We start from the raw sequence: 11146 nt of genomic DNA, 5'->3' as shown, positions 1-11146 counted from the left end.
TGGAATCTCTATAGGAAGGAGCATAAAGGTAACTTCAGTGCATAAAGGCTTTTGCTTTAGAAAGTATTTCAGTAGTACTCCAAATAGTGTTTCTAATGGGCTTGAGCTATTAACTCTTTGTTCAGTGAACAGTTGTATGATACTGTTTCCTGGTAATTGACCAAAAGTTGTTTCTAACACTTACATTCAGTGTCATGAACAAAATCACTCTGCAATATCTGTGCAAGACTTTCCAAAAAGTCCTGACAGAACAGAACTGCTGGTGAGTGTTTCAGTAAAAAGTAGAGCTGAGGTGCAGGAAAGAGGAGTGTAATAGTGGTTCTATATCATTGTGGCAGGTTGGATCACAGAAAGCCCCTTGGGAATTGCCTCCTCTGAATCTGTTTTCCCTGGCACCTTCGGACCTCAGTAAACTGCCTGGTTTGAGCCAGACACACTAGCCTCCTACAAACTCAGGCCCAGGTCTGAACAACATCCCCCAGAAGCTGCAGTCTTAACTGAAAACAGCTTGAGAAGTGTTCCTGTCTCCAACACTCAGATGCCCATCTTCTATTGGGGTTGAAACCCCAAATAAATCCGCTTTACCCTATATAAAGCATATACAGGGTAAACTCATAAATTGTTCACCCTCTATAACATTAATAGAGAGAGATGCACAGCTGTTTGCCCCCCCCCCCAGATATTAACACATACTCTGGGTTAACTAATAAGTAAAAAAGTGATTTTATTAAATACAACAAATAGGATTTAAGTGGTTCCAAGTAATAAGAGACAGAACAAAGTGAATTACCAAGCAAAAGAAACTAAAACATGCAAGTCTAAGCTTAGTACTTAGTACTTAGTAAGAAAGTGAGTACAGAGGAAATCTCACCCTCAGCGATGTTCCAATAAGTTTCTTTCACAGGCTAGTCTCCTTCTAGTCTGGATCCAGCAATCACTCACACCCCTGTGGTTACTGTCCTTTGTTCCAGTTTCTTTCAGGTATCCTTTGGGGGTGGAGAGGCTACCTCTTGAGCCAGCTGAAGACAAAATGGAGAGGTCTCCCAGGAGCTTAAATTGACTTTCTCTTGTGGGTGGAGACCCCTTCCTCTCTCCTATGGAGAATCCAATATACACCAAATTTAAAAAAAAAAACACAGTAAAATAACTAAAAAAGAGTCACCATGGCTTAACAACCATGTAAAAGAATCAGTGAGAGATAAAAAGGCATCTTTTAAAAAGTGGAAGTCAAATCCTAGTGAGGTAAATAGAAAGGAGCATAATCAGTGCCAAATTAAGTGTAAAAATGTAATAAGAAAAGCCAAAAAAGAGTTTGAAGGATAGATAACCAAAAACTCAAAAGGTAATAACAAAATATTTTTAAGTCCATCAAAAGCAGGAAGTCTACTAAACAACCAGTGGGGCCTAGGACAATCGAGATACAAAAGGAGCACTTAAAGACGATAAAGTCATCGCAGAGAAATTAAATGAATCCTTTGCTTCAGTCTTCACGGCTGAGGATGTTAGGGAGATTCTCAAACCTGAGCCATCCTTTGTAGATGACAAATCTGAGAAATTGTCACAGATTGAAGTATCACTAGAGTAGGTTTTGGAATTAATTGATAATCTGAACAGTAAAAAGTCACCGGGACCAGATGGTATTCACCCAAGAGTTCTGAAAGAACTCAAATGGGAAATTGAGGCACTATTAATGATGATTTGTAACCTATCCTTTAAATCAGCTTCTGTACCCAATGACTGGAAGATAGCTAATGTAAAGCAAATATTTAAAAAGGTGATTTAGAGGTGATCCCGGCAATTACAGACCGGTAAGTTTAAAGTCAGTCCAGGAAAATTAGTTGAAACAATAGTAAAGAATAAAATTGTCAGTTACATAGAAGAACATAAATTGTTGGGCAAAACTCAACATGGTTTCTGTAAAAAGGGAAATCATACCTTACCAATCTATTAGAGTTCTTTGAAGGGGTCAACAAACACATGGACAAGGGGGATCCAGTGGACATAGTGTACTTAGATTTCCAGAAAGCCTTTGGCAAGGTCCCTCACCAAAGGCTCTTACATAAACTAAATTGTCATGGGATAAGAGGGAAGATCCTTTCATGGATTGAGAACTGGTTAAAGACAGGGAACAAAGGGTAGGAACAAATGGTAAATTTTCAGAATGGAGAGGGGTAACTAGTGATGATCCCTAGGGGTCAGTCCTAGGACAAATCCTATTCAACTTATTCATAAATGATCTGGAGAAAGGGGTGAACAGTGAGGTGGCAAAGTTTGCAGATGATACTAAACTGCTCAAGATAGTTAAGACCAAAGCAGACTGTGAAGAACTTCAAAAAGATCTCACAAAACGAAGTGATTGGGCAACAACATGGCAAATGAAATTTAATGTGGATAAATGTAATGTAATGCACATTGGAAATAATAACCCCAATGATATATACAATATGATGGGGGCTAATTTAGCTACAACTAATCAGGAAAGAGATGTTGTAGTCATCATGGATAGTTCTTTGAAGACTTCCATGCAGTGTGCAGCAGCAGCCAAAAAAGTGAACAGGATGTTAAGAATCGTTAAAAAAGGGATAGAGAATAAGACGGATGAAGTGAGCTGTAGCTCACGAAAGCTTATGCTCTAATAAATTTGTTAGTCTCTAAGGTGCCACGGGTACTCCTTTTCTTTTTGCGAATACAGACTAACACGGCTGCTACTCTGAAACCGGAATAAGATGGAGAATGTCTTATTGCCCTTATATAAATCCATGGTACGCCCACATCTTGAATACTGTGTACAGATGTGGCCCCCTCATAAAAGGGCATGATGATTAGGGGTTTGGAATGGGTCCCATATGAGGAGAGATGAAAGAGACTATGACTTTTCAGCCTGGAAAAGAGGACTCTAAGGGGGGATATGATAGAGGTATATAAAATCATGAGTGGTGTGGAAAAAGTGAATAAGGAAAAGATATTTACTTATTCCCATAATGTAAGAACTAGGAGCCATCAAATGAAATTAATGGGTAGCAGCTTTAAAACAAAGAAAAGGAAGTTCTTCACTCAGTCAACCTGTGAAGGCTAGGACTATAACAGGGTTTAAAAGATAACTCAATAAATTCATGGAGGTTAAGTCCACTAATGGCTATTAGCCAGGATGGGTAAGGAATGGTGTTCCTAGCCACTATTTGTCAGAGGGTGGAGATGAGCCAGGAGAGAGATCACCTGATCATTACCAGTTAGGTTCACTCCCTCTGGGGCACCTGGCATTGGCCACTGTCAGCAGACAGGATACTGGGCTGGATGGACCTTTGGTCTGACCCAGTATGGCCATTCTTATGTTCTTAAGCTGGAGTTTTGGAGTCACATGGGCAAATCACATGTCCATGTATTACTCAGAACTTTACAGGTGACAGCCATTGTTCACATGCCACCTTGAACGTCCCCGGGTAGACTTCTTATGTGGATTGGAGTCTTCCAAGGTACCATTGTCCGTTAAGTGTTTCTTGATTGGGCACTTAACTTGAAAATTCCTTTCTTAAGAAGCTGACCAAATGCCTTACTAAGGCTACTTAAAATCAAACAAGTACACAGCCAATATTCATAACTTTGAATACAAAAAATTATACATGCATACAAATAGGATGAATATATTCAGTTGACCATAACCATTGCAGAGTTAGGTTACATGGCATATGTAGCATAAAACATATTCCAGTTATGTCAAATATACATTCATAAAGATATTTCCATAAAGCATTATGGGATGTGTAAAGGGGCGGACTGGCCCCACAGTGGGACTGAGAGGGTCAACTCTTCCTTGCTGGCAGAGGAAGTCATGCCGCTGAGACTCTGCTGGGCATGCTCCAAGAAGGAGTCAAGTATAAAAACTTGCAGAGCTGCTCAGTCAGGGTGGGCAGCTGAGGAAGGAGGTCGCCCAGTGGTGGCTCCAGCCCAGGAGCAGTGGCGACTCATACAGGAGGGAACCAAGGGGCCAAGAAGTGGGATCAGAGACTGGCAGCTCTGGGAACCCCAGGGAGTACTGGGGGCTAAGAAACCTGAAGGCCCTGATGCCACAGGGACTGCTACGATTGGAGAACTTGTAGGAAGTGACCCAGGAAAGGGAAGGGAGTGGTATCTCTTACCACTCTGAGGGCAACGTGTTGCGGTAGGATTCCTGCTGACCTGGGACTGATCACGCCGTCAATGACAGGGCCCTGGGTTGGAGCCCGGTGAAGGTGGGTGGGCCCGGGCTCCCCTACTCGGGGTCTCTAACCATCCCGCCCCTTTTTGTGATGATGTAGTTCACCAACCCCTCTCTTACCTCAAAGGAGATAGATGAACTCCAGCAGCTGGGCCGCACTATCCTACGAGGGGAAGAGGACTTAGAGGGACTCTGGACCTCGGACCACACTGCTTTAGGTGCGTACTATAGAGACTCCGGCTGCTAGGCCATGCTATCCCACCAGGGGAAGAGAGTTTCGGGAGACTCTGGCCATTGGACCACACTGCTTTAGGAGTGCACTATAGGTACTCCAGCCACTAGGCTTCGCTATCCCACCAGGCGAAGAAGATTTAGAGGGACTCTGGCCATTGGGCCATACAGACGTGACTACCAGAGAGGTTGTAGAACCAGGGTAAAAGCCGGGAGGTGGGGTTAACCTTGCCCCACCCCTGGAATCAAAGGAGTTGACAAGGTACAAAACCCACCACAGGGTGTAACGTCACAATAATTTTCCAATTTTTTAAAAAAAATCCTGAGAGAACAGAATGGCTGGTCTGTGTTTCAGCAAAGTCTAGAGCTGTGGTGCAGTAAAGAGGTGTGTGATGCATGGCTAGAAAGGGTTGAACATCCTGCAAAATAAATAACCCACAGAAGACACGTGGGGAGATAATGTTTGTGTTTTTGTATATTTACCTATGTATAAGTAGCCTGGAAAATGTAATCAACAGCCCCTGTCAATGCTGTATTCTGATAATTCAGAGGTCAAAAGAACATCCTATCATGTAAATGAATTGTAAACATGGGATATCTCAGTATTCATCTCTTTTTGAAATGTACTGTGGATGGTGGAGAACAAGCAAATGACCTTATGTTAATTTGTATAGCTAAGTAATGGTGATGGACCTCCTTCAAATTCATCCTAATGACCTTTTGTTGCCTGAGGAATTCCAAATTGTCAAAAGACATCAAATTGTATAAAAGATCCTTGGGTCCTGATTCTGTCATCTCAGCTCGGCTTAGACTTCATCAGGGGAAGTTTGAGTCGCAAGACTGAGGTCCCAGGTATGCTGGTACGCCCTGAATATGAGATTTGGACATTGGACTATTACCTATGAACTGAATTATAAAGGAACTCTTTGCAGCTACGAAGCTCACCATCTCTGTGATGAAACTGCACCTCAATGAACTGAACTCATGTCTGGATGTATAGTGATATTTTAACCATACTCTCTCTCTCTCTCTCTCTCTCTCTCTCTCTCTCTCTCGTTTTTTAATACATTTTAGTTTAGTTAATGAGTGTCTGTCTTGTATCTCAGAAGTAAATCTGGCATTAGATAAGGCTCAAGCAAATGTTTCTCTAGAGCAAATTAAAGTTGGTGATCAGGTTAAAACCCTAACTGAGGAAGGAAAGGATACAGTCTTGGTGAGTGATGAACTGTTGGCTAGTAAAGCCTGGAAAAGTAAGCCTGACCCAGGTAAAAGTGATGTGCTTAAAGCAGCTCATGTAATAAGACACTATTTGTGGAAAAGAGCAATTTATCTGTTAAGGGAGGAGAAGGCAAAAAAAGTTTAGAAGAGCATAAGCAGCCTTCTGAGCTGATGGCTTTGTCTAATCAGCAGTTTAGGAAGGCAAGGTTAGTGGAACAAGAGTATCCCTATATCTTACCTGTTACCAGTGTGGACATTTGTGACAGTGAAGGAAATGTTTCTCTGTTTGTTAGGGGTAATAACTTGCCCATGAAGGGAGCTACCCCCATCTCTAAGCAGTTGTCCCTGAACATCCCTGTGTGCTGTGACAAGGGAAATGAGATCCCAAGCTGCTTGTCTGTTAAAGGGGAATGTTTCTCCAGGTCGAGGTCCTTTCAGCTGAGAGAGACCCCCTCATTTAGGACCATTTAAGCAGAGTTCTGCTCACCTTTATTCATACAATAAAGAAAATAACATTGATAACAACATTTCACTAACCCTGAATTCAGTACGACAGTGATTTGTAACCCAACACCAGCCAAAGTAGATCACTTTGAGCAATACCGCTCTATCAGCTGGATATCTAGGCAGACTAGGCATGTTCATGTAAATACAGTTTGCTTCTGAAGTCTCTACCACTGCCAGCTAGCCATCGGAGGGGACTCATTCAGACCCTCCTTAAAAAGGCTTATGCACCAAACAATATGCCAGGGTCGCATGCCATAGAAGGGGACGGGTCTCATTTACCCACGTGGTCGCTTCCAGGCTTATGTCCCTATCGGTCACATTTGCCCATTTTGCATCACACTGGGAGCTCATATGGAGTTGCTTGCCAACTGTGACCCTGCTCTGTGCCCTGGATGATGGATTTGCCCCTCCATAGATTCAGGAGAAAGCATGACTCAGCGTTATCATCTGGAAAAGGAATTGTTCTTGGGCTCCTATTTCGTGATCTCACAGGAGTTTAATTCCCCGAGTTTCTGGTGATCTCAGCATCCTGAGCTGCCAGCTGCCTCCTCTCCAGCCACTAGCCCCAGAGAGGAAGGATGGTTCAGGGCTTAAAGTGCTATCTTGGACTCAGAAGAACTGGCTTCAGTTCCAGCCTCTTCCACTGACTTCTTCTGTGAGCTTGGGCAGTTCACTTAGTCTCTCCGTGCCTCAAAAATATATTTTTTAATATGGCTCAATGTAAAAGTGTACACCTGGGAACAAGGGATGCTGGCCACCCTTACTTGATGGGGGACCCAATCCTGGGAAGCAGTGACTCTGAAAAAGACTTGCATGTCTTAGTGGATAATTATCTGAAAATGAGCTCTTAGTGGTGTGCAATGGCTGAAAAAGCCAGTGAAATCCAGGATGTATAACCAGGGGAATCTTGAGTAGGAGCAGAGAGGATATTTTACCTTGGTATTTGGCACAGGTGGGAGCACTGCTGGAATATTGTGTCCTGTTCTATTGTTTACAATTCAAGGAAGACATGGATAAATTGGAGGGGGTCAGAGAACAATTAAGAGAATGATTAAAGGATTAGAAAACTTGCCTTAGAGTGATACACTGAAGAAGCTCAATCTGTTTAGCTTAACGGAAAGGGGGGTTAATGTTAAGGGGTGACTTGACCAAAGTCTGTAAGAACCTGCATGAGGAACAAACATTTAACAATGGGCTCTTCAGTCTAGCAGAGACATTTATAACATGATCCAATGGCTGGCAGATGAATCAGACACATTCAGAAAGGAACTAAAGTGTTTTTTTTTAAAGAATGAGAGTAATTAACCATAAAAATAATTTACCAAGGACTGTGGTTGATTCTCCATCACTGACAATTGTTAAATCAAGACAGTATGTTGTTCCAATATCTCTCCTCTAGGAGTTATTTCAGGAGAGGTCGCTGGCCTCTGCTATACAAAGGTTCAGACTAAGGGATCACAATGGTGCCTTCTGGCCTTGGAATCTGCCTAGTGGTGTTAATAACATTGCCCTACAGCATGGGGTGTTGTACTGATAAATATGTTACAGATCAAGAGGTACTCAGATGCTACAATAATTTGGGCCATAGATAAGTGCCTCTCCTAACCCCCAGCCCCATCCTCGTCTTTAACTCAGGAGCCCCCAGTGACCTCCTTGCTGGGGTCTGCATTGGTTCAGGGTTGCTGCATCCCCTGCTTCTTACTTTCCCCTTACACCCTACCCACCTATTCCTCCCCTTATCCTGAGGCCCTTCCCATGTTCCTCCTCTTCACCTCAAGCCCTGACCCCAGCCTGGCCGGAGCTGGGTTGTGGTAAGAATTGGCCAGGGAGCCCAGGCCATTGTTGGGAGCCCTGGTCTCCCCACTTTTAATTTGTGGTGTGTCCTGGTGGGTGGGAACACAGGCTGGGGGCAGTTCTCAGGTCCCCTGTCCCTCCTGCCCAGGGAAGGTGAATCATCAGGGCTCTCTGGACATTTCTTAGCACAGCAAGGCTCCAGCTTCCAGCCTGGACAGGGTCAGGGCCATGGGGGAAGTGGAGGAGCAGAGGGTGGTGCCTCAGAGGGAAGACGAGCAGCAGGGGTGATGCTGAGCTGGGATAGAAACTAGCCAGGCCTCTGTGGGGAGCTGAAGTCATTGTCACGCCTTTCCATTACTGGGACAGAACAAAGGGAGGGTAGGGGGAGAGAATATGGGCCAGAGTCTCTTTCCAGGATTCAAGTGTGTCAGACCTCCACTCACACACGCAGCGCTGCTCTGCCTCAGTGGGGAGTGGGCTCAGCGAGTGTGCAGAGCCAGCAATGAGGAGGAAGGGAGCTGCCTGAATGGCCTCTCCCAGGGCTCTGGCATTAATCATGTTTCTGACATGATTTAGTCACAAGCACCTGGCTGAGGGCGTAGGGGAAGGGGGGCGGGTGTCAGTGCCCCTTGAATAGCCCCTGTCCACAGCTGCTGTAGCCCTCATGGGTCACACAGCAACCAGCGTGCTCAGGAAGAAGCAGGACTGTGACTGCAGAAGAACTCTGCAGCTTTTTTCATGGCCCCTGGAAGTTTAACCAAAGATGGGACAATGGCAGGCCAGATGTAATGGGAAACAACATTCACATCCCTTCTCTTTATTGACTGTATCAACAGGAATTCTGAGGTCAGAGCAGCCAAGGATACATCTCTTTATGGGCCAACATCTCACCAGTACCCTGGCTCTCCAGAAACACAATAACTTTATAAATCTCAATGCCTCCCTTGGCCTCCTTCCCCCTTTGCACTGTCCTCCCTCACCAGTGGATGGGGACACCCCTCTCCCATTGTGCCAGGGCTTAGACCTCATCTGAACCTCTCTATAGAGTCGAGATAAGTAGCTCATATCATCCCAGATGGAATAGGTGACCCATGCTTTTTGTCTCCCATGTCACCAGTGCTGTAGCCAGGAGATGAAGTGACCCATCACTTGAAGAAGACCCTGATTATTGCACGAAGCTGTTTGCTTTTCACATTGTACACGATTGGGTTCATCGGGGGTGGGACTAGTAGGTAGACATATCCCAAGACAATCTGAAGCGAGTGAGAAGAGCCATTCCTGAATCTGTGTATCACTGGCAAGCTGAATATTGGTGTATAGAAGAGCAGGATAGCACAGAGGTAGGAGACACAGGTGTTCAGGGCCCTGAGGGACTCCATGTATGATGTGATGCTCAACACTCTTCCGAGGATCCTCACATAAGAGAGGAAGATGAGCAATGAGTCTAACCCCACTGTTAAGAGTGCAATAGACAAGCCATAGATGCTGTTGACTCTGATATCTGAACAATCCATCTTCATGATCTCTTGGTGCACACAGAAGGGATGTGAGAGGACATTAGCTTGACAGTATTGGAACTGTTTCAGGAGAAAGGGGAGTCGGAATATTAGGGCCACTGCCCTTAGCACAAACAGCTGTCCCATCTTGGCTATTCTTGGCAGGTTTAAGATGGAAGCATATCTTAGGGGGTTGCAGATTGCAACAAAGCGGTCAAAGGCCATCAACAAGAGCGTGGACGATTCAATGTATGAAAACGAGTGGATGAAGAACAGCTGAGCAAAACAGGCCATTGAGGCTGATCTTCCTAGAGTTAAACAAGAATATGCCCAGTATCATTGGCATGGTGGCTACTAATAAGCCAAGGTCTGCACTGGTCAACATGAAAAGGAAAATGTACATGGACTCATGGAGACTTGGACCTGTTTTTATAATGAACAGAATGACTGAATTTCCTACTATCGAAATAACATACACTAAGCAGAAGGGGATAGAGATACAAAGATGGACGTCTTCCTGCGCAGGTATCCCAGTGAGAAGGAACACTGAAGAGTTGGATTTGGTGTCATTGACAGCTGACATCATGGACTGGGGAGATCCAGGGAGTTTTCCACTTTCCTTCCTGAAAGGAGAAAGAACAGGAGACTAGATGATATTTAATGAGACATCTTTCTGCTCTGAGTGTAAGTCCAGAGACTCCCAGGAGCTCAAGGAAGATCAGCAAAAACATAGTATTGGGAAGATAGGCATTGTCAGACTGGATCAGACCTGTAGTCCATCTAGCTCAGTATCTAGTGTCCAGTTCCAGATGCTCCAGAGGAAGGTGGAAGAAGCCCTGCAATAGGGAGCTATGAGATAACCTGATTAAAGGGAAAGTTTCCCCCTGACACCCACTAGTTAGACATATTTTGTGGTGTAAATCAGGAAGGTTTAGATCCCTTCCAAGTCTTTTTTTAAAACAATCCTCACTACTGTAATTGGATTTTCTGGTAACCCGTATAAACATCCCGTCCCTCTTTGAATCCTGCTAACCTCTTGGCCCCATTGATATCTTGTTGGGAGTCTCGCAGCCTGCTTGAGCACTGTATGATTTTACAATTGTGACCTTCGCACAGACACCCTTTCTGGCCCTCCACTTCTGAGTGTGGCCCATTGTATCATGACATGTATAAACACATGGCAAGTGTACTGAAAATGGCTTCTGTATTCATCTGTGCTGTTTTTTAGGTATTTATAAACATGTTCCATTGCCTCATTGTAGATATATATTTATTTTCTCCACTATTGAGATTCCAAATCATGTAAGTTTCAGAGTAGCAGCTGTGTTAGTCTGTATTCGCAAAAAGAAAAGGAGTACTTGTGGCACCTTAGAGACTAACAAATTTATTAGAGCATAAGCTTTCGTGAGCTACAGCTCACTTCATCGGATGCATTTCGGATGCAAGTTTCATTGCATATTTGGCAAGTTACCAGCTAACACCGACAGTTACTTTACCTGGGTAGGGAAAGGGCCTGGCATCTGAGATGGCTGAATTGTGAAAACACTAGGTTTGCGCTAATATCCAGTTGAGCGTGCAACTTATTTCAACTATGCTCATGTGACAGGTGATGTGCATAAATGTCATATAACCACTATTACACTCCCCTTTCTGTTTAGTGCAGTGGGCTAGCTTGCCTTTATCATATTCACTGTTTTGCATGATA

General features: G+C 44.2%; 1 pseudogene; it reads right to left on the bottom strand.

Annotated features, from left to right (window-relative positions):
* Positions 1 to 9090: 9090 nt before the first annotated feature.
* Positions 9091 to 10024, bottom strand: LOC119849951 (annotated as a pseudogene).
* Positions 10025 to 11146: the final 1122 nt, after the last annotated feature.

The sequence above is a fragment of the Dermochelys coriacea genome, chromosome 1 (genome assembly GCF_009764565.3).
Source record: "Dermochelys coriacea isolate rDerCor1 chromosome 1, rDerCor1.pri.v4, whole genome shotgun sequence".
NCBI lineage: Eukaryota > Metazoa > Chordata > Testudines > Dermochelyidae > Dermochelys > Dermochelys coriacea.
Note: the sequence above shows the minus strand (reverse complement) of the source record. Positions and strands in the feature narration are given on the sequence as shown.